The sequence below is a fragment of the Physella acuta genome, unplaced genomic scaffold (genome assembly GCF_028476545.2).
Source record: "Physella acuta isolate Inbredline_101_S28 unplaced genomic scaffold, ASM2847654v3 ptg000863l, whole genome shotgun sequence".
Lineage (NCBI taxonomy): Eukaryota > Metazoa > Mollusca > Gastropoda > Physidae > Physella > Physella acuta.
This window is the reverse complement of record NW_026732380.1, coordinates 701,024-723,506: the sequence shown is the minus strand read 5'-3', so window position 1 is coordinate 723,506 and position 22,483 is coordinate 701,024. Positions and strand designations below refer to the sequence as shown.

General features: G+C 41.1%; 1 protein-coding gene across 3 annotated transcripts in view; it reads left to right on the top strand.

The window, feature by feature from the left end:
- Positions 1-1,402: 1,402 nt before the first annotated feature.
- The window catches only part of LOC131952283 (uncharacterized), a 45,580-nt gene continuing 24,499 nt past the window's right edge, over positions 1,403-22,483 (top strand). The window contains exon 1 of one of the 3 annotated variants that reach the window (XM_059314888.1): positions 1,403-1,524. The gene's annotated coding sequence lies outside the window, so the exon portion shown is untranslated. Of the gene's footprint in view, positions 1,645-22,483 lie in introns of all 3 variants that reach the window. The other 2 variants (XM_059314889.1, XM_059314887.1) reach the window with 2 other exon arrangements.

The following is a 22,483-nucleotide window of genomic DNA, read 5'->3' as shown; positions in this document are numbered from 1 at the left end:
TGAAGACACGAAACATAGAGGACAGCAGAGGACAGTAGACACTGAGACAGGTGAAGACACGAAACATAGAGGACAGTAGACACTGAGACAGGTGAAGACACGAAACATAGAGGACAGTAGACACTGAGACAGATGAAGACACGAAACATAGAGGACAGCAGAGGACAGTAGACACTGAGACAGGTGAAGACACGAAACATAGAGGACAGCAGACAGAGGACAGTAGACACTGAGACAGGTGAAGACACGAAACATAGAGGACAGCAGACAGAGGACAGTAGACACTGAGACAGGTGAAGGCACGAAACATAGAGGACAGTAGACACTGAGACAGGTGAAGACACGAAACATAGAGGACAGCAGAGGACAGTAGACACTGAGACAGGTGAAGACACGAAACATAGAGGACAGCAGAGGACAGTAGACACTGAGACAGGTGAAGACACGAAACATAGAGGACAGCAGAGGACAGTAGACACTGAGACAGATGAAGACACGAAACATAGAGGACAGTAGACAGGTGAAGACACGAAACATAGAGGACAGTAGACAGGTAACATAGAGGACAGCAGACAGGAAACATACAGGACAGCAGACAGGAAACATACAGGACAGCAGACAGGTGAAGACAAGAAACAGGACAGCAGACAGGTGAAGACAGGTGAACATGCGAGACTTGATTTCAGGGGGCGCCTGTTCATTTGATATTTGAAACTAATTGTCTACTTGCTTGACAAACGTGAACTTATTTACACGTCGAGGGCTTGATTTATTTATGTCACGTGAGGGACAACGGTAGAAATGTTTTGTTATCTGACAGGATGTTTTGTGATTTTATTCACATGTCGTGGTTGTTCATAAATACCAGGAACATCTTAAAGTCAGGTCGTTATCTGACAGGAACATTGTCCTGTAAGCCAGGCTAGACAAGGAACATTTGAATGACATTAACGATATATATATATATATATATATATATATATATATACATATATATACATTCATATACATATTTATTTTTAAATTTTTTATAATCAACTTCCTGACAAATGACTGAACAGTTTTAAAAATACAAAAAACACCCTTGGATAAATGACTCAATTTACTCATAAGTAGACCTGTTTCTATTTTCGTACACATAAAAATAACTCTTCTACTCTATGGTATATTTTTGACCCAGCACACATGTCGCCCCTGCCCACCCCACCAGTGCTAGAAACCATGTCCGCAAAACGTTTATTACAGTCCGTGCAACTATCAAAGACCCGACCCCCCCCCCCCCCCCCTCGGTCCTTTCACTTCTCACCCTCTCATTTACAAAGTAATTTTAAGCGATCAGTTTTGACGGACACAGATCTATATCAATAATTACGGAAGGAGAGTGATCGATATATTGATATAGATTGATCCGTTATTTAAAGCCTGCCGGTTGGTGTGAGATCGTATTCATACGGTTGACACTGTTTCACAGGGGGCATTGATTTCTGCTGTGTGCCTTGTTATCAAAAACTTGGATTAGGAAAAGTAAGTAGGTTTTAAGCCGTGGCTACTAATTTTGTTCCGTGATTACGGTAATTTATGGACAATAAATAATATTTTTCGACACACAAGAATTCCAGCACTGGAGTTAATGGAAGATTTCAAGTAAGTTTTTTTTTTTAAAATCAGATTTATTTTAAAATATTTTATGAAAATGTTTCAAAATAAAAATAAATTGAAAAAGAGACCCCAGTATTTCAAATACAGGATTTAAAATTAGATATATACTGATCTGATCTAGTGTTTTGAAAAAGCGAAATTTTTAGGTTCACAATTTTTTTTAATGGCACGATGACTGACATAAACTGGGGAGGTACTGTCTACTTAGGGGCGCTGTGTTAGGGGCACTAATAAAGACGATATATTTGAGGGGATGGCAACTCAGGATATACATATTCTTTTTAATCAATTTTTACTTAAACTTTTAAAAATAGAATAGAATATCGTAAAAAAAAGGAATTGCGCACCAAGTAAACAGCAAACAATCCAGAACATTAGTACTTTATAAAACTCATATGCGTTAAAAAAATCTGAAATAGCGTAAAATATTACTTCCGGTCACCGGAAATTACACAAAATTTGACAGAGAACAGAGAATTAGATCTTTTACTTAAAAGTGAAATTGTGTCTATCTAACTGAAATAGTACTTAAGTTATAGGCTTTTGAAAAATTTAAAGTAGAATAAGTTCCACTTCTGGAAATCGCTGAAAAGTTGATACAGAACTACTCATTGGAGATTTCATCAACCTACCTGTAACGGCACTCAAGTTATCGTGTTCACAGACAGACACAAACACACAAATGCATACAGACATACAAACAAAATTAACAAATCTAAGTTTTTCCGACTCAGGGAAGTATAAAACGTCAATTTTTTGTACGATCACAAAACTTTGTATTCGAGAAAGCAAAAACAACTAAAGTTCCCTTTCAAACGTGTCGTCCCACGCAGAAAGTGAATTAGAGTTACTCTTGAACTCATGAGAAAGTGTAATGAACCTGATAATACAGCAAGGACATGTATAAGAGACATTCTTGTATCTAACAACAAGCTAACATGGTAGGCTACGTGTTGCGCGATCAATGATGCCTACATCGTTTTGAATAGGGTCTACATATTAATAATTTTACAAAAGTTAATAACTTTAATAACGATGACCAAAGTAAGGTCTGCTGTATTCTGTCAATAGAGGATAGAAACATCCACCCATGAGCACATATGATCGGTCATGTGCAACCCCCCCCCCCCCCCCCCCGCACCCCCCGTATTATTAAAGTGCTAGTTGATTTGGTCGAAAATAACTTTATAGTCACCCATGCTAAATACGACATGGAATAGACCCTAGATCGAGAGTAAAAACGGAAAACATTTTAAGTTAGTTTTTTTTTGTTTCGTTTATAATTTTGTCAATTGAGTTCTGACAAAGTCACAACTGACCTAAGTTGGCTGACCCAAGTTGGCTGACCCAAGTTGGCTGACCCAAGTTGGTCTAACAAAAAACTGATCCCAGTTGGTCTACGTAAAAAAGTCACTTGCTATTGCCTCCCTTAACGTATAAAACCTCCTGTGATTGGCTGACTTAGCCAAGCTTTTATAAACAAACTAGATTTACACCTAGCGACTTTTACTGTCTGTCGTGTTCTCATAAAAGTCCTCTCCCAGCTTAAGATTTGAACTTTAGAAATGTCCCACTGTTTTCGTTAGTACCTTCAAATATATAGCCACAGAAAGATGTATTAAATCATGGCCACAGAAAGATGTATTAAATCATGGCCACATAAAGATGTATTAAATCATGGCCACAGAAACTGGTGTTACGTCATCTTGCAAAAGCTAGCATGACTGTGTCAGAGCTATCAGAAGCTAAAATGGCTGTGTGACAGCTAGCATGAGCTAGTTTGGCTGTGTGACATCTAGCATGAGCTAGTTTGGCTGTGTGACAGCTATTAGAACCTAAAATGGCTGTGTGACAGCTAGCATGAGCTAAAATGGCTGTGTGACAGCTAGCATGAGCTAGTTTGGCTGTGTGACATCTAGCATGAGCTAGTTTGGCTGTGTGACAGCTATCAGAACCTAGAATGGCTGTGTGACAGCTAGCATGAACTAGTTTGGCTGTGTGAAGAACATAACTGACATGTAACACGCCGCTAATAAAAGCGTGTGGAGGACTGTCCTTGAAGCTACTATGAAGAAATCAGCCCCCCTCCCCCTACATTATGTTTACACTACCCGGACGACACGAGTTGCTCAGAGGTCAAATAAAGAAAACTTTCTTTGTGGCAAAAAGAAATTGTGTGGCTCACAAATAAAATGATTGTCAATAACTCAGTTTGTCATCAAATAAATTGTGTGCTAAATAAATATAACATTTTTTAAGGGCATGGGCGGGTGTACTTTTCGTCATAAATCCACTAAATCATCGATTTCCCACTTTTACTTGATCTATACAGAATAACCATCGTTGAATCTAAAAATGACATTGTTATGAGCCTGAAAACATTATTTATTTATGAAAAACCGGGTTCAAAGTAGTGTGTTCAGGGTAATTTGATCACTTTTTCGGTAAAAATAGCCATTTTTCGACCTAGAAAAGTACTATTAGATTTTGCGGAAGCCTAATGTGTTTCATATCAATGGAAAGGCCGTGACCTCCTTTCTTTATTTGTTCTAAAATTAAAGGACCAATCAAAATACCTATTTTAATGTGATTATTTTTCTACGTCATAAAGTTGTTTATTTTACTCAGTCGGGTTTTTCCGGTATGCAAATTTTTGACCTCAATTTTTTCATTGGCATTCAACGGCGGAAGCTAGTTTGCGATTGGTCGTTTCGCTTCGCAAGTAAACATTCCCTTAGTTTCAGCGCGTTGCTAAGTTTGATCTAGTTTTGTTTCTCTAAGCTTCTGTGAAATACTTATATTATTTTAACATATAATTATTTAAATTAAATATACTATTAACAGTTTAGATTAGTTTGTGTGAATTATCATAAGCAGTTTGTTTCTCTTTCGATAATGGGTAGAACAAAACACTCGCTAAAAATAGATACACACATCTAACGAATTTACTAAAGCAAGGGCACGTCCGAATGCAACTGATTGCATCTAGAGTCTACCTCTACTCAATCTAGCACTATTCAGACAAGCACTGGTGCAGATGTAATATGCACATTTACTAAGAAGCTGCGGCAATGTAAGAAAGTTTTTACAGACAGAAGAAAGCACTGTTACATCTAGTATGGTAGTGCTAATTGTAAACAACAGCCATGCAGAATTATTGTCGACTGTGATTTGCTTCTTGATGTAATCAATACATTTCCTTGCCCAGAGTGTAACTGTGATGTAGTGGCTACTATTGATGAAAAAAGTGTAAAGGGTTTGCTTCAAGCATGGTGTGGCAGTAAAAAAAATGTTGTAAACCGTAAGTATACAACTGCAAAAGAATCCAGAACAAGGCCATTCACAATAAACAAAGACATCGTCTTATCATAATTGGCTTTAGACACGAGACCATGCAAAATATACTGCTGTTTCTGCGATAGCATAATTCAGTATTGGGCCCATGCATGCTATGGCATTGCTGTCAAAAGAAGGAAACCATAGTCGAAGACTCAGTGAAGGACGCCAAAAAAGACGCCTTCGCAACAGCTTTACTACAGCTCTAGGTAAAACAAAGAAAGCCAGAAAAAAAGGAAACTTACAGCTGAACAAGCTCAGAAGGAATATATTCAGCAACACCATACTTTAGGCAATAAATGTGGTCAATTTTAGTGACATGCAGCTGTAAATTTTCTTTTTTTGCAACTTTTTGTTGGTTTTTTGCGTTTTTCTCAGTTTGATACTTTTGTGAACAATTATTGAAATAACTTTGTTAATAATTATCAGAACTGAACTAAATTTGTTCCAGTTACTCTGTATATATGTTCAAATAAAACGTATTGAACACTTTTGGAAATTTTTTTTAAAAAAATTTTTTTTGTTGAAATAGTGAAAAAATTGGACGAAATAATGAATTTTTTACAGTGATGTATGGGAAAAAAAAGTAAAAAATAAACTATCTTCTTTTTTGAAAATGTATTCAATAGGAAGTGTTAAACACATGTATCTCCAGACTGTATTAAGTTTTTTTGAAATTTGTACAAACCATTTTTGAGTTATTTCCATTTAAAAATCGTCAATAAAATCCAATATGGCCGCCGTCACCATGGCAACGGAGGATTTAAAAAATTAAAAAAAATATTTTTATGCTTATCTCTTTGAGTTATAACTATTAGCAAAGTATTACATCTTTAGACTCGGAAATAAGGAAGTTGGTACTCATCACCCGCCCATGCCCTTAAACTGATATATCATTTCCCGTGACTTGATTTAATTCTTTCGCATTCTACATTGAGCTTGGTCAGTGTCATTTGTTATCTAACCTAAAAACTCCCCAAACCCATTCTCCTCATCTTTCTCCCCAGATACGTACCACATTCTCCAGATATGTACCACATTCCCCAGATATGTACCGCATTCCCCAGATATGTACCGCATTCCCCAGATATGTACCACATTCCCCAGATACGTACCACATTCTCCAGATATGTACCACATTCTCCACATATGTACCACATTCCCCAGATACGTACCACATTCCCCAGATATGTACCACATTCTCCACATATGTACCACATTCCCCAGATGTGTACCACATTCCCCAGATGTGTACCACATTCCCCAGATATGTACACATTCCCCAGATATGTACCACATTCCCCAGATATGTACCACATTCCCCAGATATGTACCACATTCCCCAGATATGTACCACATTCTCCAGATATGTACCACATTCTCCACATATGTACCACATTCCCCAGATATGTACCACATTCCCCAGATATGTACACATTCCCCAGATATGTACCACATTCCCCAGATATGTACCACATTCCCCAGATATGTACCACATTCTCAACACGACGTTCCACGTCTTTTGGAATTATTTTTTTTACCAAATAAAAATCGTGTTTGAGATGAATTAACGGCTCTATGAAGATCTCGAACTTCAGCGTGTCGCAAACTAAGGACTATAGCTTGCTCTAAATTTTGATTTGGCACAAACTGGTGGTAAAAAATCCGGCACTCAAACAATATATCAATCTTACAACTACAATGTTTGCACCAACTCAATATATTCTAGGGACGAATGAAACTAAGTTATATACTGCTGTTTATCGACTTGGGTCTTTTACTTACCTATCTATCTTGAATTTATACTATAGATATTTTTTTTTCAAATGTATTATTAGACACAAGAAATTATTAATTGCTATGCATAATAAAAAAAAATGTCTCATTTACTTTGTTTTTGACGACCGGCGTGCTTTTGTGAAAAGTAAATGTCTAGTAAATAACGTTAACAAACTAAATCTCTAGTAAATAACGTTAACAAACTAAATGTCTAGTAAATAACGCTAACAAACTAAATGTCTAGTAAATAACGTTAACAAACTAAATCTCTAGTAAATAAAGTTTACAAACTAAATGTCTAGTAAATAAAGTTTACAAACTAAATGTCTAGTAAATAACGTTAACAAACTCAATGTCTAGTAAATAACGTTAACAAACTAAATGTCTAGTAAATAACGTTAACAAACTCAATGTCTAGTAAATAACGTTAACAAACTAAATCTCTAGTAAATAACGTTAACAAACTAAATCTCTAGTAAATAACGTTAACTAACTAAATGTCTAGTAAATAACGTTAACAAACTAAATGTCTAGGAAATAAAGTTTAAAAACTAAATGTCTATCAAATTAAGTTTACAAATCAAAGTCTAGTAAAAAGGTTTACAAATTAAACGTCGAAGTAAATAGTGTTTACAAAGTTTACAAACTAAATGTCTAGTAAATAAGGTTTACAAGCTAAAATAATCTAGTAAAGACGGTTTATGAATCAACCTTGCACTTGTATGTTTAGGGGAAAATGCCAAATAATTTGTTAAGTTATTGATCGAATATATTTAATTCAAAGCACATTTTCATGAAATGAGACTTAAATCAGTAGCTGTTGTGGTAAAATGGCCATCCGCTCTGGTAACAAGCATGTATTTGGACCCGTTGTGTAGAGCCGAAGTTGAATCTGAAGAGTAGATATGTCGCCATTTTTTCTATTTGTGCCGACTTTTTTGATTGAAGTAAGGTTGACGGTTGTGAAAGACTTTGAAAAGTGAAAGGAGCGTATGAATGAAAGGAAGGGCCATGTCTTAAGTATTACGAATAAGGAAAGCAGTAGTTGTAGGGTAATCAAACTCTCAAGTCTTAGCCCTGCGACCATAAATCATTTTATACTAGATTTAGGTTTGCTGAACTTGGTCAGGTAATAGCAGGGGCGTACTACTCTTGCTTTCTTTCTGCAAGCCTGTCCTTTTAGTTGTCAGTCAATCAGTCAGTCAGTCAGTCAGTTGGTCGGTCAGTCGGTCGGTCGGTCGGTCGGTCGGTCAGTCAGTCGGTCGGTCGGTCGGTCAGCCAGTCAGTCAGTCAGTTAATTTTTAACTGAAAGTTCTAATACCCATGTTTATGTATGAGACCAATGTCGCCATATGGGGCACCAAAGAAAGTTCTAATACCCATGTTTGTGTATGAGACCAATGTCGCCATATGGGGCACCAAAGAAAGTTCTAATACCCATGTTTGTGTATGAGACCAATGTCGCCATATGGGGCACCAAAGAAAGTTCTAATACCCATGTTTGTGTATGAGACCAATGTCGCCCACCATATGGGGCACCAAAGAAAGTTCTAATACCCATGTTTGTGTATGAGACCAATGTCGCCATATGGGGCACCAAAGAAAGTTCTAATACCCATGTTTGTGTATGAGACCAATGTCGCCATATGGGGCACCAAAGAAAGTTCTAATACCCATGTTTGTGTATGAGACCAATGTCGCCATATCGGGCACCAAAGAAAGTTCTAATACCCATGTTTGTGTATGAGACCAATGTCGCCATATGGGGCACCAAAGAAAGTTCTAATACCCATGTTTGTGTATGAGACCAATGTCGCCATATGGGGTACCAAAGAAAGTTCTAATACCCATGTTTGTGTATGAGACCAGTGTCGCCATATGGGGCACCAAAGAAAGTTCTAATACCCATGTTTGTGTATGAGACCAATGTCGCCCTATGGGGCACCAAAGAAAGTTCTAATACCCATGTTTGTGTATGAGACCAATGTCGCCATATGGGGCACCAAAGAAAGTTCTAATACCCATGTTTGTGTATGAGACCAATGTCGCCCTATGGGGCACCAAAGAAAGTTCTAATACCCATGTTTGTGTATGAGACCAATGTCGCCATATGGGGCACCAAAGACTGTTCTAATACCCATGTTTGTGTATGAGACCAATGTCGCCATATGGGGCACCAAAGAAAGTTCTAATACCCATGTTTGTGTATGAGACCAATGTCGCCATATGGGGCACCAAAGAAAGTTCTAATACCCATGTTTGTGTATGAGACCAATGTCGCCATATGGGGCACCAAAGAAAGTTCTAATACCCATGTTTGTGTATGAGACCAGTGTCGCCATATGGGGCACCAAAGAAAGTTCTAATACCCATGTTTGTGTATGAGACCAATGTCGCCATATGGGACACCAAAGAAAGTTCTAATACCCATGTTTGTGCATGAGACCAATGTTGCCATATGGGGTACCAAAGAAAGTTCTAATACCCATGTTTGTGTATGAGACCAATGTCGTCATATTGGACACCAAAGAAAGTTCTAATACCCATGTTTGTGTATGAGACCAATGTCGCCATATGGGGCACCAAAGAAAGTTCTAATACCCATGTTTGTGTATGAGACCAAGGTCGCCCACCATATGGGGCACCAAAGAAAGTTCTAATACCCATGTTTGTGTATGAGACCAATGTCGCCCACCATATGGGGCACCAAAGAAAGTTCTAATACCCATGTTTGTGTATGAGACCAATGTCGCCCACCATATGGGGCACCAAAGAAAGTTCTAATACCCATGTTTGTGTATGAGACCAATGTCGCCCACCATATGGGGCACCAAAGAAAGTTCTAATACCCATGTTTGTGTATGAGACCAATGTCGCCATATGGGGCACCAAAGAAAGTTCTAATACCCATGTTTGTGTATGAGACCAATGTCGCCATATGGGGCACCAAAGAAAGTTCTAATACCCATGTTTGTGTATGAGACCAATGTCGCCCACCATATGGGGCACCAAAGAAAGTTCTAATACCCATGTTTGTGTATGAGACCAATGTCGCCCACCATATGGGGCACCAAAGAAAGTTCTAATACCCATGTTTAAATATGAGACCAATGTCGCCCACCATATGGGGCACCAAAGAAAGTTCTAATACCCATGTTTGTGTATGAGACCAATGTCGCCATATGGGGCACCAAAGAAAGTTCTAATACCCATGTTTGTGTATGAGACCAATGTCGCCCACCATATGGGGCACCAAAGAAAGTTCTAATACCCATGTTTGTGTATGAGACCAATGTCGCCCACCATATGGGGCACCAAAGAAAGTTCTAATACCCATGTTTAAATATGAGACCAATGTCGCCCACCATATGGGGCACCAAAGAAAGTTCTAATACCCATGTTTGTGTATGAGACCAATGTCGCCATATGGGGCACCAAAGAAAGTTCTAATACCCATGTTTGTGTATGAGACCAATGTCGCCATATGGGGCACCAAAGAAAGTTCTAATACCCATGTTTGTGTATGAGACCAATGTCGCCATATGGGGCACCAAAGAAAGTTCTAATACCCATGTTTATGTATGAGACCAATGTCGCCATATGGGGCACCAAAGAAAGTTCTAATACCCATGTTTGTGTATGAGACCAATGTCGCCATATCGGGCACCAAAGAAAGTTCTAATACCCATGTTTATGTATGAGACCAATGTCGCCGTATGGGGCACCAAAGAAAGTTCTAATACCCATGTTTGTGAATGAGACTAATGTCGATCTATGGGGTACCGAAGACAGACGAAGGAATGTATTGGCCATGTCCCCGGTGATCAGACCGCTGTTACCTGATGATTAAAACACGTCTATAAGGGCAGGAATTACAGGGAACACAAGAAACAAAGCTTTCTATTCTTTCGCTGCAGCATGGTTTTAACAATGCTTCAGCTCTTTAAGTACTGCACTGTAGCCGGTTTTATAACCAGTTCTATAACCAGTTCTATAACCAGTTCTATAACCAGTTCTATAACCAGTTCTATAACCAGTTCTATAACCAGTTCTATAACCAGTTCTATAACCAGTTGTATAACCAGATCTATAACCAGTTCTATAGCCAGTTGTATAACCAGTTCTATAACCAGTTATATAACTAGTTATATTGCCAGTTCTATCTGTCTGTAATCAATCTAGAAATCTTCTTCCGACTAAAGTTGATCGTTTAGTTTGTAAATGTTTTTTAATAGACATTTAATTTGTAAATATAATTTACTAGACATTTAGAATGTTAAGTTTATTTGTTAGACATTTAGTTTATGAACTTTATTTACTAGACATAATTATATTTTTTCACGAAAGCACATGTCGTCAAAAATAAAGCAAACGAGAGTGACGTCATTTTTATATTGTGATTACGGGAATTAAGGCAGCCCCTTAGATTTTAATAATATTAATAATCCCAGACAGTTCAATTCGTTTAATTCTAGGCATGTACGTGCGTAAGTGTGGAAAACTCTAGTCTACTGAGGAACATAAAGATTCTAATAGTAATAGATTTAACTATCTTAAACATTGGCGCAATCTGAACATAAAATGTGTGAATAACTAGGTTAGTCTCCCTTCGTGTTGCACACTGCCACAACCCGTTATTGTTCGGTCGTTTAATGGCTGCCTCACTTTTAACTCCGATTAGAATCTAAATAACCCGTGTAAACAGTGCTTGCCTGTGTACTAAGATATAGATCTTACTGGGATATAACCGCTCACCAAACCAATGGTAATATCAAGATTAAATGTCCTTTATGTTATGTTAGGCCTCATTGTCCCGTCTCTAGTATGTCAGGCCTTATATAAGGTCTACCCTAGTTGGTTCATTGTCCCGTCCCTTATGTTATGTCAAGCCTCATATAAGGTCTACCCTAGTTGGTTCATTGTCCCTTCTCTAGTATGTCAGGCCACATATAAGGTCTACCCTAGTTGGTTCATTGTCCCGTCTCTAGTATGTTATGTCAGGCCTCATATAAGGTCTACCCTAGTTGGTTCATTTTCCCGTCTCTAGTATGTCAGGCCTCATATAAGGTCTACCCTAGTTGGTTCATTGTCCCGTCTCTAGTATGTTATGTCAGGCCTCATATAAGGTCTACCCTAGTTGGTTCATTGTCCCGTCTCTAGTATGTTATGTCAGGCCTCATATAAGGTCTACCCTAGTTGGTTCATTGTCCCGTCTCTAGTATGTCAGGCCTCATATAAGGTCTACCCTAGTTGGTTCATTGTCCTGGCTCTAGTATGTTATGTCAGGCCTCATATAAGGTCTACATTAGTTGGTTCATTGTCCCGTCTCTAGTATGTCAGGCCACATATAAGGTCTACTCTAGTTGGTTCATTGTCCCGTCTCTAGTATGTCAGGCCACATATAAGGTCTACCCTAGTTGGTTCATTGTCCCGTCTCTAGTATGTCAGGCCTCATATAAGGTCTACCCTAGTTGGTTCATTGGCCCGTCTCTTATGTTATGTCAGGCCTCATATAAGGTCTACCCTAGTTGGTTCATTGTCCCGTCTCTAGTATGTTATGTCAGGCATCATATAAGGTCTACCCTAGTTGGTTCATTATCCCGTCTCTAGTATGTCAGGCCTTATATAAGGTCTACCCTAGTTGGTTCATTGTCCCTTCTCTAGTATGTCAGGCCACATATAAGGTCTACCCTAGTTGGTTCATTGTCCCGTCCCTTATGTTATGTCAGGCCTCATATAAGGTCTACCCTAGTTGGTTCATTGTCCCGTCTCTAGTATGTCAGGCCTCATATAAGGTCTACCCTAGTTGGTTCATTGTCCCTTATGTTATGTCAGGCCTTATATAAGGTCTACCCTAGTTGGTTCATTGTCCCTTCTCTAGTATGTCAGGCCACATATAAGGTCTACCCTAGTTGGTTCATTGTCCCGTCTCTAGTATGTTATGTCAGGCCTCATATAAGGTCTACCCTAGTTGGTTCATTGTCCCTTCTCTAGTATGTCAGGCCTCATATAAGGTCTACCCTAGTTGGTTCATTGTCCCGTCTCTAGTATGTTATGTCAGGCCACATATAAGGTCTACCCTAGTTGGTTCATTGTCCCGTCTCTAGTATGTTATGTCAGGCCTCATATAAGGTCTACCCTAGTTGGTTCATTGTCCCGTCTCTAGTATGTCAGGCCACATATAAGGTCTACCTTAGTTGGTTCATTGTCCCGTCTCTAGTATGTCAGGCCTCATATAAGGTCTACCCTAGTTGGTTCATTGTCCCGTCTCTAGTATGTCAGGCCACATATAAGGTCTACCCTAGTTGGTTCATTGTCCCGTCTCTAGTATGTCAGGCTTCATATAAGGTCTACCCTAGTTGGTTCATTGTCCCGTCACTTATGTTATGTCAGGCCTCATATAAGGTCTACCCTAGTTGGTTCATTGTCCCTTCTCTAGTATGTCAGGCCACATATAAGGTCTACCCTAGTTGGTTCATTGTCCCGTCTCTAGTATGTTATGTCAGGCCTCATATAAGGTCTACCCTAGTTGGTTCATTTTCCCGTCTCTAGTATGTCAGGCCTCATATAAGGTCTACCCTAGTTGGTTCATTGTCCCGTCTCTAGTATGTTATGTCAGGCCTCATATAAGGTCTACCCTAGTTGGTTCATTGTCCCGTCTCTAGTATGTCAGGCCTCATATAAGGTCTACCCTAGTTGGTTCATTGTCCCGTCTCTAGTATGTTATGTCAGGCCTCATATAAGGTCTACCCTAGTTGGTTCATTGTCCCGTCTCTAGTATGTTATGTCAGGCCTCATATAAGGTCTACCCTAGTTGGTTCATTGTCCCGTCTCTAGTATGTCAGGCCTCATATAAGGTCTACCCTAGTTGGTTCATTGTCCTGGCTCTAGTATGTTATGTCAGGCCTCATATAAGGTCTACCTTAGTTGGTTCATTGTCCCGTCTCTAGTATGTCAGGCCACATATAAGGTCTACTCTAGTTGGTTCATTGTCCCGTCTCTAGTATGTCAGGCCACATATAAGGTCTACCCTAGTTGGTTCATTGTCCCGTCTCTAGTATGTCAGGCCTCATATAAGGTCTACCCTAGTTGGTTCATTGGCCCGTCTCTTATGTTATGTCAGGCCTCATATAAGGTCTACCCTAGTTGGTTCATTGTCCCGTCTCTAGTATGTTATGTCAGGCATCATATAAGGTCTACCCTAGTTGGTTCATTATCCCGTCTCTAGTATGTCAGGCCTTATATAAGGTCTACCCTAGTTGGTTCATTGTCCCTTCTCTAGTATGTCAGGCCACATATAAGGTCTACCCTAGTTGGTTCATTGTCCCGTCCCTTATGTTATGTCAGGCCTCATATAAGGTCTACCCTAGTTGGTTCATTGTCCCGTCTCTAGTATGTCAGGCCTCATATAAGGTCTACCCTAGTTGGTTCATTGTCCCTTATGTTATGTCAGGCCTTATATAAGGTCTACCCTAGTTGGTTCATTGTCCCTTCTCTAGTATGTCAGGCCACATATAAGGTCTACCCTAGTTGGTTCATTGTCCCGTCTCTAGTATGTTATGTCAGGCCTCATATAAGGTCTACCCTAGTTGGTTCATTGTCCCTTCTCTAGTATGTCAGGCCTCATATAAGGTCTACCCTAGTTGGTTCATTGTCCCGTCTCTAGTATGTTATGTCAGGCCACATATAAGGTCTACCCTAGTTGGTTCATTGTCCCGTCTCTAGTATGTTATGTCAGGCCTCATATAAGGTCTACCCTAGTTGGTTCATTGTCCCGTCTCTAGTATGTCAGGCCACATATAAGGTCTACCTTAGTTGGTTCATTGTCCCGTCTCTAGTATGTCAGGCCTCATATAAGGTCTACCCTAGTTGGTTCATTGTCCCGTCTCTAGTATGTCAGGCCACATATAAGGTCTACCCTAGTTGGTTCATTGTCCCGTCTCTAGTATGTCAGGCCTCATATAAGGTCTACCCTAGTTGGTTCATTGTCCCGTCACTTATGTTATGTCAGGCCTCATATAAGGTCTACCCTAGTTGGTTCATTGTCCCTTCTCTAGTATGTCAGGCCACATATAAGGTCTACCCTAGTTGGTTCATTGTCCCGTCTCTAGTATGTTATGTCAGGCCTCATATAAGGTCTACCCTAGTTGGTTCATTTTCCCGTCTCTAGTATGTCAGGCCTCATATAAGGTCTACCCTAGTTGGTTCATTGTCCCGTCTCTAGTATGTTATGTCAGGCCTCATATAAGGTCTACCCTAGTTGGTTCATTGTCCCGTCTCTAGTATGTCAGGCCTCATATAAGGTCTACCCTAGTTGGTTCATTGTCCCGTCTTTAGTATGTTATGACAGGCCTCATATAAGGTCTACCCTAGTTGGTTCATTTTCCCGTCTCTAGTATGTCAGGCCACATATAAGGTCTACCCTAGTTGGTTCATTGTCCCGTCTCTAGTATGTCAGGCCACATATAAGGTCTACCCTAGTTGGTTTATTGTCCCTTATGTTATGTCAGGCCTCATATAAGGTCTACCCTAGTTGGTTCATTTTCCCGTCTCTAGTATGTCAGGCCTCATATAAGGTCTACCCTAGTTGGTTCATTGTCCCGTCTCTAGTATGTCAGGCCTCATATATGGTCTACCCTAGTTGGTTCATTGTCCCTTCTCTAGCATGTCAGGCCTCATATATGGTCTACCCTAGTTGGTTCATTGTCCCGTCTCTAGTATGTCAGGCCTCATATAAGGTCTACCCTAGTTGGTTTATTGTCCCGTCTCTAGTATGTCAGGCCTCATATAAGGTCTACCCTAGTTGGTTCATTGTCCCTTCTCTAGCATGTCAGGCCTCATATATGGTCTACCCTAGTTGGTTTATTGTCCCGTCTCTAGTATGTCAGGCCTCATATAAGGTCTACCCTAGTTGGTTCATTGTCCCGTCTCTAGTATGTTATGTCAGGCCACATATAAGGTCTACCCTAGTTGGTTCATTGTCCCGTCTCTAGTATGTCAGGCCTCATATAAGGTCTACCCTAGTTGGTTCATTGTCCCGTCTCTAGTATGTCAGGCCTCATATAAGTTCTACCCTAGTTGGTTTATTGTCCCGTCTCTAGTATGTTATGTCAGGCCTCATATAAGGTCTATCCTAGTTGGTTCATTGTCCCGTCTCTAGTATGTCAGGCCTCATATAAGGTCTACCCTAGTTGGTTCATTGTCCCGTCTCTAGTATGTTATGTCAGGCCTCATATAAGGTCTACCCTAGTTGGTTCATTGTCCCGTCTCTAGTATGTCAGGCCTCATATAAGGTCTACCCTAGTTGGTTCATTGTCCCGTCTCTAGTATGTTATGTCAGGCCTCATATAAGGTCTACCCTAGTTGGTTCATTGTCCCGTCTCTAGTATGTCAGGCCTCATATAAGGTCTACCCTAGTTGGTTCATTGTCCCGTCTCTAGTATGTCAGGCCTCATATAAGGTCTACCCTAGTTGGTTCATTGTCCCTTCTCTAGCATGTCAGGCCTCATATATGGTCTACCCTAGTTGGTTCATTGTCCCGTCTCTAGTATGTCAGGCCTCATATAAGGTCTACCCTAGTTGGTTTATTGTCCCGTCTCTAGTATGTCAGGCCTCATATAAGGTCTACCCTAGTTGGTTCATTGTCCCTTCTCTAGCATGTCAGGCCTCATATATGGTCTACCCTAGTTGGTTTATTGTCCCGTCTCTAGTATGTCAGGCCTCATATAAGGTCTACCCTAGTTGGTTCATTGTCCCGTCTCTAGGATGTTATGTCAGGCCACATATAAGGTCTACCCTAGTTGGTTCATTGTCCCGTCTCTAGTATGTCAGGCCTCATATAAGGTCTACCCTAGTTGGTTCATTGTCCCGTCTCTAGTATGTCAGGCCTCATATAAGTTCTACCCTAGTTGGTTTATTGTCCCGTCTCTAGTATGTTATGTCAGGCCTCATATAAGGTCTATCCTAGTTGGTTCATTGTCCCGTCTCTAGTATGTCAGGCCTCATATAAGGTCTACCCTAGTTGGTTTATTGTCCCGTCTCTAGTATGTTATGTCAGGCCTCATATAAGGTCTACCCTAGTTGGTTCATTGTCCCGTCTCTAGTATGTTATGTCAGGCCTCATATAAGGTCTACCCTAGTTGGTTCATTGTCCCGTCTCTAGTATGTCAGGCCTCATATAAGGTCTAGCCTAGTTGGTTCATTGTCCCGACTCTAGTATGTTATGTCAGGCGTCATATAAGGTCTACCCTAGTTGGTTCATTGTCCCGTCTCTAGTATGTCAGGCCTCATATAAGGTCTACCCTAGTTGGTTCATTGTCCCTTCTCTAGTATGTCAGGCCTCATATAAGGTCTACCCTAGTTGGTTTATTGTCCCGTCTCTAGTATGTTATGCCAGGCCTCATATAAGGTCTACCCTAGTTGGTTCATTGTCACTTCTCTAGTATGTCAGGCCTCATATAAGGTCTACCCTAGTTGGTTCATTGTCCCGTCTCTAGTATGTCAGGCCTCATATAAAGTCTACCCTAGTTGGTTCATTGTCCCGTCTCTAGTATGTTATGTCAGGCCTCATATAAGGTCTACCCTAGTTGGTTCATTGTCCCGTCTCTAGTATGTCAGGCCTCATATAAGGTCTACCCTAGTTGGTTCATTGTCCCGTCTTTAGTATGTTATGACAGGCCTCATATAAGGTCTACCCTAGTTGGTTCATTTTCCCGTCTCTAGTATGTCAGGCCACATATAAGGTCTACCCTAGTTGGTTCATTGTCCCGTCTCTAGTATGTCAGGCCACATATAAGGTCTACCCTAGTTGGTTTATTGTCCCTTATGTTATGTCAGGCCTCATATAAGGTCTACCCTAGTTGGTTCATTTTCCCGTCTCTAGTATGTCAGGCCTCATATAAGGTCTACCCTAGTTGGTTCATTGTCCCGTCTCTAGTATGTCAGGCCTCATATATGGTCTACCCTAGTTGGTTCATTGTCCCTTCTCTAGCATGTCAGGCCTCATATATGGTCTACCCTAGTTGGTTCATTGTCCCGTCTCTAGTATGTCAGGCCTCATATAAGGTCTACCCTAGTTGGTTTATTGTCCCGTCTCTAGTCTGTCAGGCCTCATATAAGGTCTACCCTAGTTGGTTCATTGTCCCTTCTCTAGCATGTCAGGCCTCATATATGGTCTACCCTAGTTGGTTTATTGTCCCGTCTCTAGTATGTCAGGCCTCATATAAGGTCTACCCTAGTTGGTTGATTGTTCCGTCTCTAGTATGTTATGTCAGGCCACATATAAGGTCTACCCTAGTTGGTTCATTGTCCCGTCTCTAGTATGTCAGGCCTCATATAAGGTCTACCCTAGTTGGTTCATTGTCCCGTCTCTAGTATGTCAGGCCTCATATAAGTTCTACCCTAGTTGGTTTATTGTCCCGTCTCTAGTATGTTATGTCAGGCCTCATATAAGGTCTATCCTAGTTGGTTCATTGTCCCGTCTCTAGTATGTCAGGCCTCATATAAGGTCTACCCTAGTTGGTTTATTGTCCCGTCTCTAGTATGTTATGTCAGGCCTCATATAAGGTCTACCCTAGTTGGTTCATTGTCCCGTCTCTAGTATGTCAGGCCTCATATAAGGTCTACCCTAGTTGGTTCATTGTCCCGTCTCTAGTATGTTATGTCAGGCCTCATATAAGGTCTACCCTAGTTGGTTCATTGTCCCGTCTCTAGTATGTCAGGCCTCATATAAGGTCTACCCTAGTTGGTTCATTGTCCCGTCTCTAGTATGTCAGGCCTCATATAAGGTCTACCCTAGTTGGTTCATTGTCCCTTCTCTAGCATGTCAGGCCTCATATATGGTCTACCCTAGTTGGTTTATTGTCCCGTCTCTAGTATGTCAGGCCTCATATAAGGTCTACCCTAGTTGGTTCATTGTCCCGTCTCTAGGATGTTATGTCAGGCCACATATAAGGTCTACCCTAGTTGGTTCATTGTCCCGTCTCTAGTATGTCAGGCCTCATATAAGGTCTACCCTAGTTGGTTCATAGTCCCGTCTCTAGTATGTCAGGCCTCATATAAGTTCTACCCTAGTTGGTTTATTGTCCCGTCTCTAGTATGTTATGTCAGGCCTCATATAAGGTCTATCCTAGTTGGTTCATTGTCCCGTCTCTAGTATGTCAGGCCTCATATAAGGTCTACCCTAGTTGGTTTATTGTCCCGTCTCTAGTATGTTATGTCAGGCCTCATATAAGGTCTACCCTAGTTGGTTCATTGTCCCGTCTCTAGTATGTTATGTCAGGCCTCATATAAGGTCTACCCTAGTTGGTTCATTGTCCCGTCTCTAGTATGTCAGGCCTCATATAAGGTCTAGCCTAGTTGGTTCATTGTCCCGTCTCTAGTATGTTATGTCAGGCGTCATATAAGGTCTACCCTAGTTGGTTCATTGTCCCGTCTCTAGTATGTCAGGCCTCATATAAGGTCTACCCTAGTTGGTTCATTGTCCCTTCTCTAGTATGTCAGGCCTCATATAAGGTCTACCCTAGTTGGTTTATTGTCCCGTCTCTAGTATGTTATGCCAGGCCTCATATAAGGTCTACCCTAGTTGGTTCATTGTCACTTCTCTAGTATGTCAGGCCTCATATAAGGTCTACCCTAGTTGGTTCATTGTCCCGTCTCTAGTATGTCAGGCCTCATATAAAGTCTACCCTAGTTGGTTCATTGTCCCGTCTCTAGTATGTTATGTCAGGCCTCATATAAGGTCTACCCTAGTTGGTTCATTGTCCCGTCTCTAGTGTGTCAGGCCTCATATAAGGTCTACCCTAGTTGGTTCATTGTCCCCTCTCTTATGTTATGTCAGGCCTCATATAAGGTCTACCCTAGTTGGTTCATTGTCCCGTCTCTAGTATGTCAGGCCTCATATAAGGTCTACCCCAGTTTGTTCATTGTCCCGTCTCTAGTATGTTATGTCAGGCCTCATATAAGGTCTACCCTAGTTGGTTTATTGTCCCGTCTCTAGTATGTTATGTCAGGCCTCATATAAGGTTTACCCTAGTTGGTTCATTGTCCTGTCTCTAGTATGTCAGGCCTCATATAAGGTCTACCCTAGTTGGTTTATTGTCCCGTCTCTAGTATGTCAGGCCTCATATAAGGTCTACCCCAGTTGGTACATTGTCCCGTCTCTAGTATGTTATGTCAGGCCTCATATAAGGTCTACCCTAGTTGGTTCATTGTCCCGTCTCTAGTATGTTATGCCAGGCCTCATATAAGGTCTACCCTAGTTGGTTCATTGTCCCGTCTCTAGTATGTCATGTCAGGCCTCATATAAGGTCTACCCTAGTTGGTTCATTGTCCCGTCTCTTATGTTACGTCAGGCTTCATATAAGGTATACCCTAGTTGGTTCATTGTCCCGTCTCTAGTATGTCAGGCCTCATATAAGGTCTACCCTAGTTGGTTCATTGTCCCGTCTCTAGTATGTTATGTCAGGCCTCATATAAGGTCTACCCTAGTTGGTTCATTGTCCCTTCTCTAGTATGTCAGGCCTCATATAAGGTCTACCCTAGTTGGTTCATTGTCCCGTCTCTAGTATGTTATGTCAGGCCTCATATAAGGTCTACCCTAGTTGGTTCATTGTCCCGTCTCTAGTATGTCAGGCCTCATATAAGGTCTACCCTAGTTGGTTTATTGTCCCGTCTCTAGTATGTCAGGCCTCATATAAGGTCTACCCTAGTTGGTTCATTGTCCCTTCTCTAGCATGTCAGGCCTCATATATGGTCTACCCTAGTTGGTTTATTGTCCCGTCTCTAGTATGTCAGGCCTCATATAAGGTCTACCCTAGTTGGTTGATTGTTCCGTCTCTAGTATGTTATGTCAGGCCACATATAAGGTCTACCCTAGTTGGTTCATTGTCCCGTCTCTAGTATGTTAGGCCTCATATAAGGTCTACCCTAGTTGGTTCATTGTCCCGTCTCTAGTATGTCAGGCCTCATATAAGTTCTACCCTAGTTGGTTTATTGTCCCGTCTCTAGTATGTTATGTCAGGCCTCATATAAGGTCTATCCTAGTTGGTTCATTGTCCCGTCTCTAGTATGTCAGGCCTCATATAAGGTCTACCCTAGTTGGTTTATTGTCCCGTCTCTAGTATGTTATGTCAGGCCTCATATAAGGTCTACCCTAGTTGGTTCATTGTCCCGTCTCTAGTATGTCAGGCCTCATATAAGGTCTACCCTAGTTGGTTCATTGTCCCGTCTCTAGTATGTTATGTCAGGCCTCATATAAGGTCTACCCTAGTTGGTTCATTGTCCCGTCTCTAGTATGTCAGGCCTCATATAAGGTCTACCCTAGTTGGTTCATTGTCCCGTCTCTAGTATGTCAGGCCTCATATAAGGTCTACCCTAGTTGGTTCATTGTCCCTTCTCTAGCATGTCAGGCCTCATATATGGTCTACCCTAGTTGGTTCATTGTCCCGTCTCTAGTATGTCAGGCCTCATATAAGGTCTACCCTAGTTGGTTTATTGTCCCGTCTCTAGTATGTCAGGCCTCATATAAGGTCTACCCTAGTTGGTTCATTGTCCCTTCTCTAGCATGTCAGGCCTCATATATGGTCTACCCTAGTTGGTTTATTGTCCCGTCTCTAGTATGTCAGGCCTCATATAAGGTCTACCCTAGTTGGTTCATTGTCCCGTCTCTAGGATGTTATGTCAGGCCACATATAAGGTCTACCCTAGTTGGTTCATTGTCCCGTCTCTAGTATGTCAGGCCTCATATAAGGTCTACCCTAGTTGGTTCATTGTCCCGTCTCTAGTATGTCAGGCCTCATATAAGTTCTACCCTAGTTGGTTTATTGTCCCGTCTCTAGTATGTTATGTCAGGCCTCATATAAGGTCTATCCTAGTTGGTTCATTGTCCCGTCTCTAGTATGTCAGGCCTCATATAAGGTCTACCCTAGTTGGTTTATTGTCCCGTCTCTAGTATGTTATGTCAGGCCTCATATAAGGTCTACCCTAGTTGGTTCATTGTCCCGTCTCTAGTATGTTATGTCAGGCCTCATATAAGGTCTACCCTAGTTGGTTCATTGTCCCGTCTCTAGTATGTCAGGCCTCATATAAGGTCTAGCCTAGTTGGTTCATTGTCCCGTCTCTAGTATGTTATGTCAGGCGTCATATAAGGTCTACCCTAGTTGGTTCATTGTCCCGTCTCTAGTATGTCAGGCCTCATATAAGGTCTACCCTAGTTGGTTCATTGTCCCTTCTCTAGTATGTCAGGCCTCATATAAGGTCTACCCTAGTTGGTTTATTGTCCCGTCTCTAGTATGTTATGCCAGGCCTCATATAAGGTCTACCCTAGTTGGTTCATTGTCACTTCTCTAGTATGTCAGGCCTCATATAAGGTCTACCCTAGTTGGTTCATTGTCCCGTCTCTAGTATGTCAGGCCTCATATAAAGTCTACCCTAGTTGGTTCATTGTCCCGTCTCTAGTATGTTATGTCAGGCCTCATATAAGGTCTACCCTAGTTGGTTCATTGTCCCGTCTCTAGTGTGTCAGGCCTCATATAAGGTCTACCCTAGTTGGTTCATTGTCCCCTCTCTTATGTTATGTCAGGCCTCATATAAGGTCTACCCTAGTTGGTTCATTGTCCCGTCTCTAGTATGTCAGGCCTCATATAAGGTCTACCCCAGTTTGTTCATTGTCCCGTCTCTAGTATGTTATGTCAGGCCTCATATAAGGTCT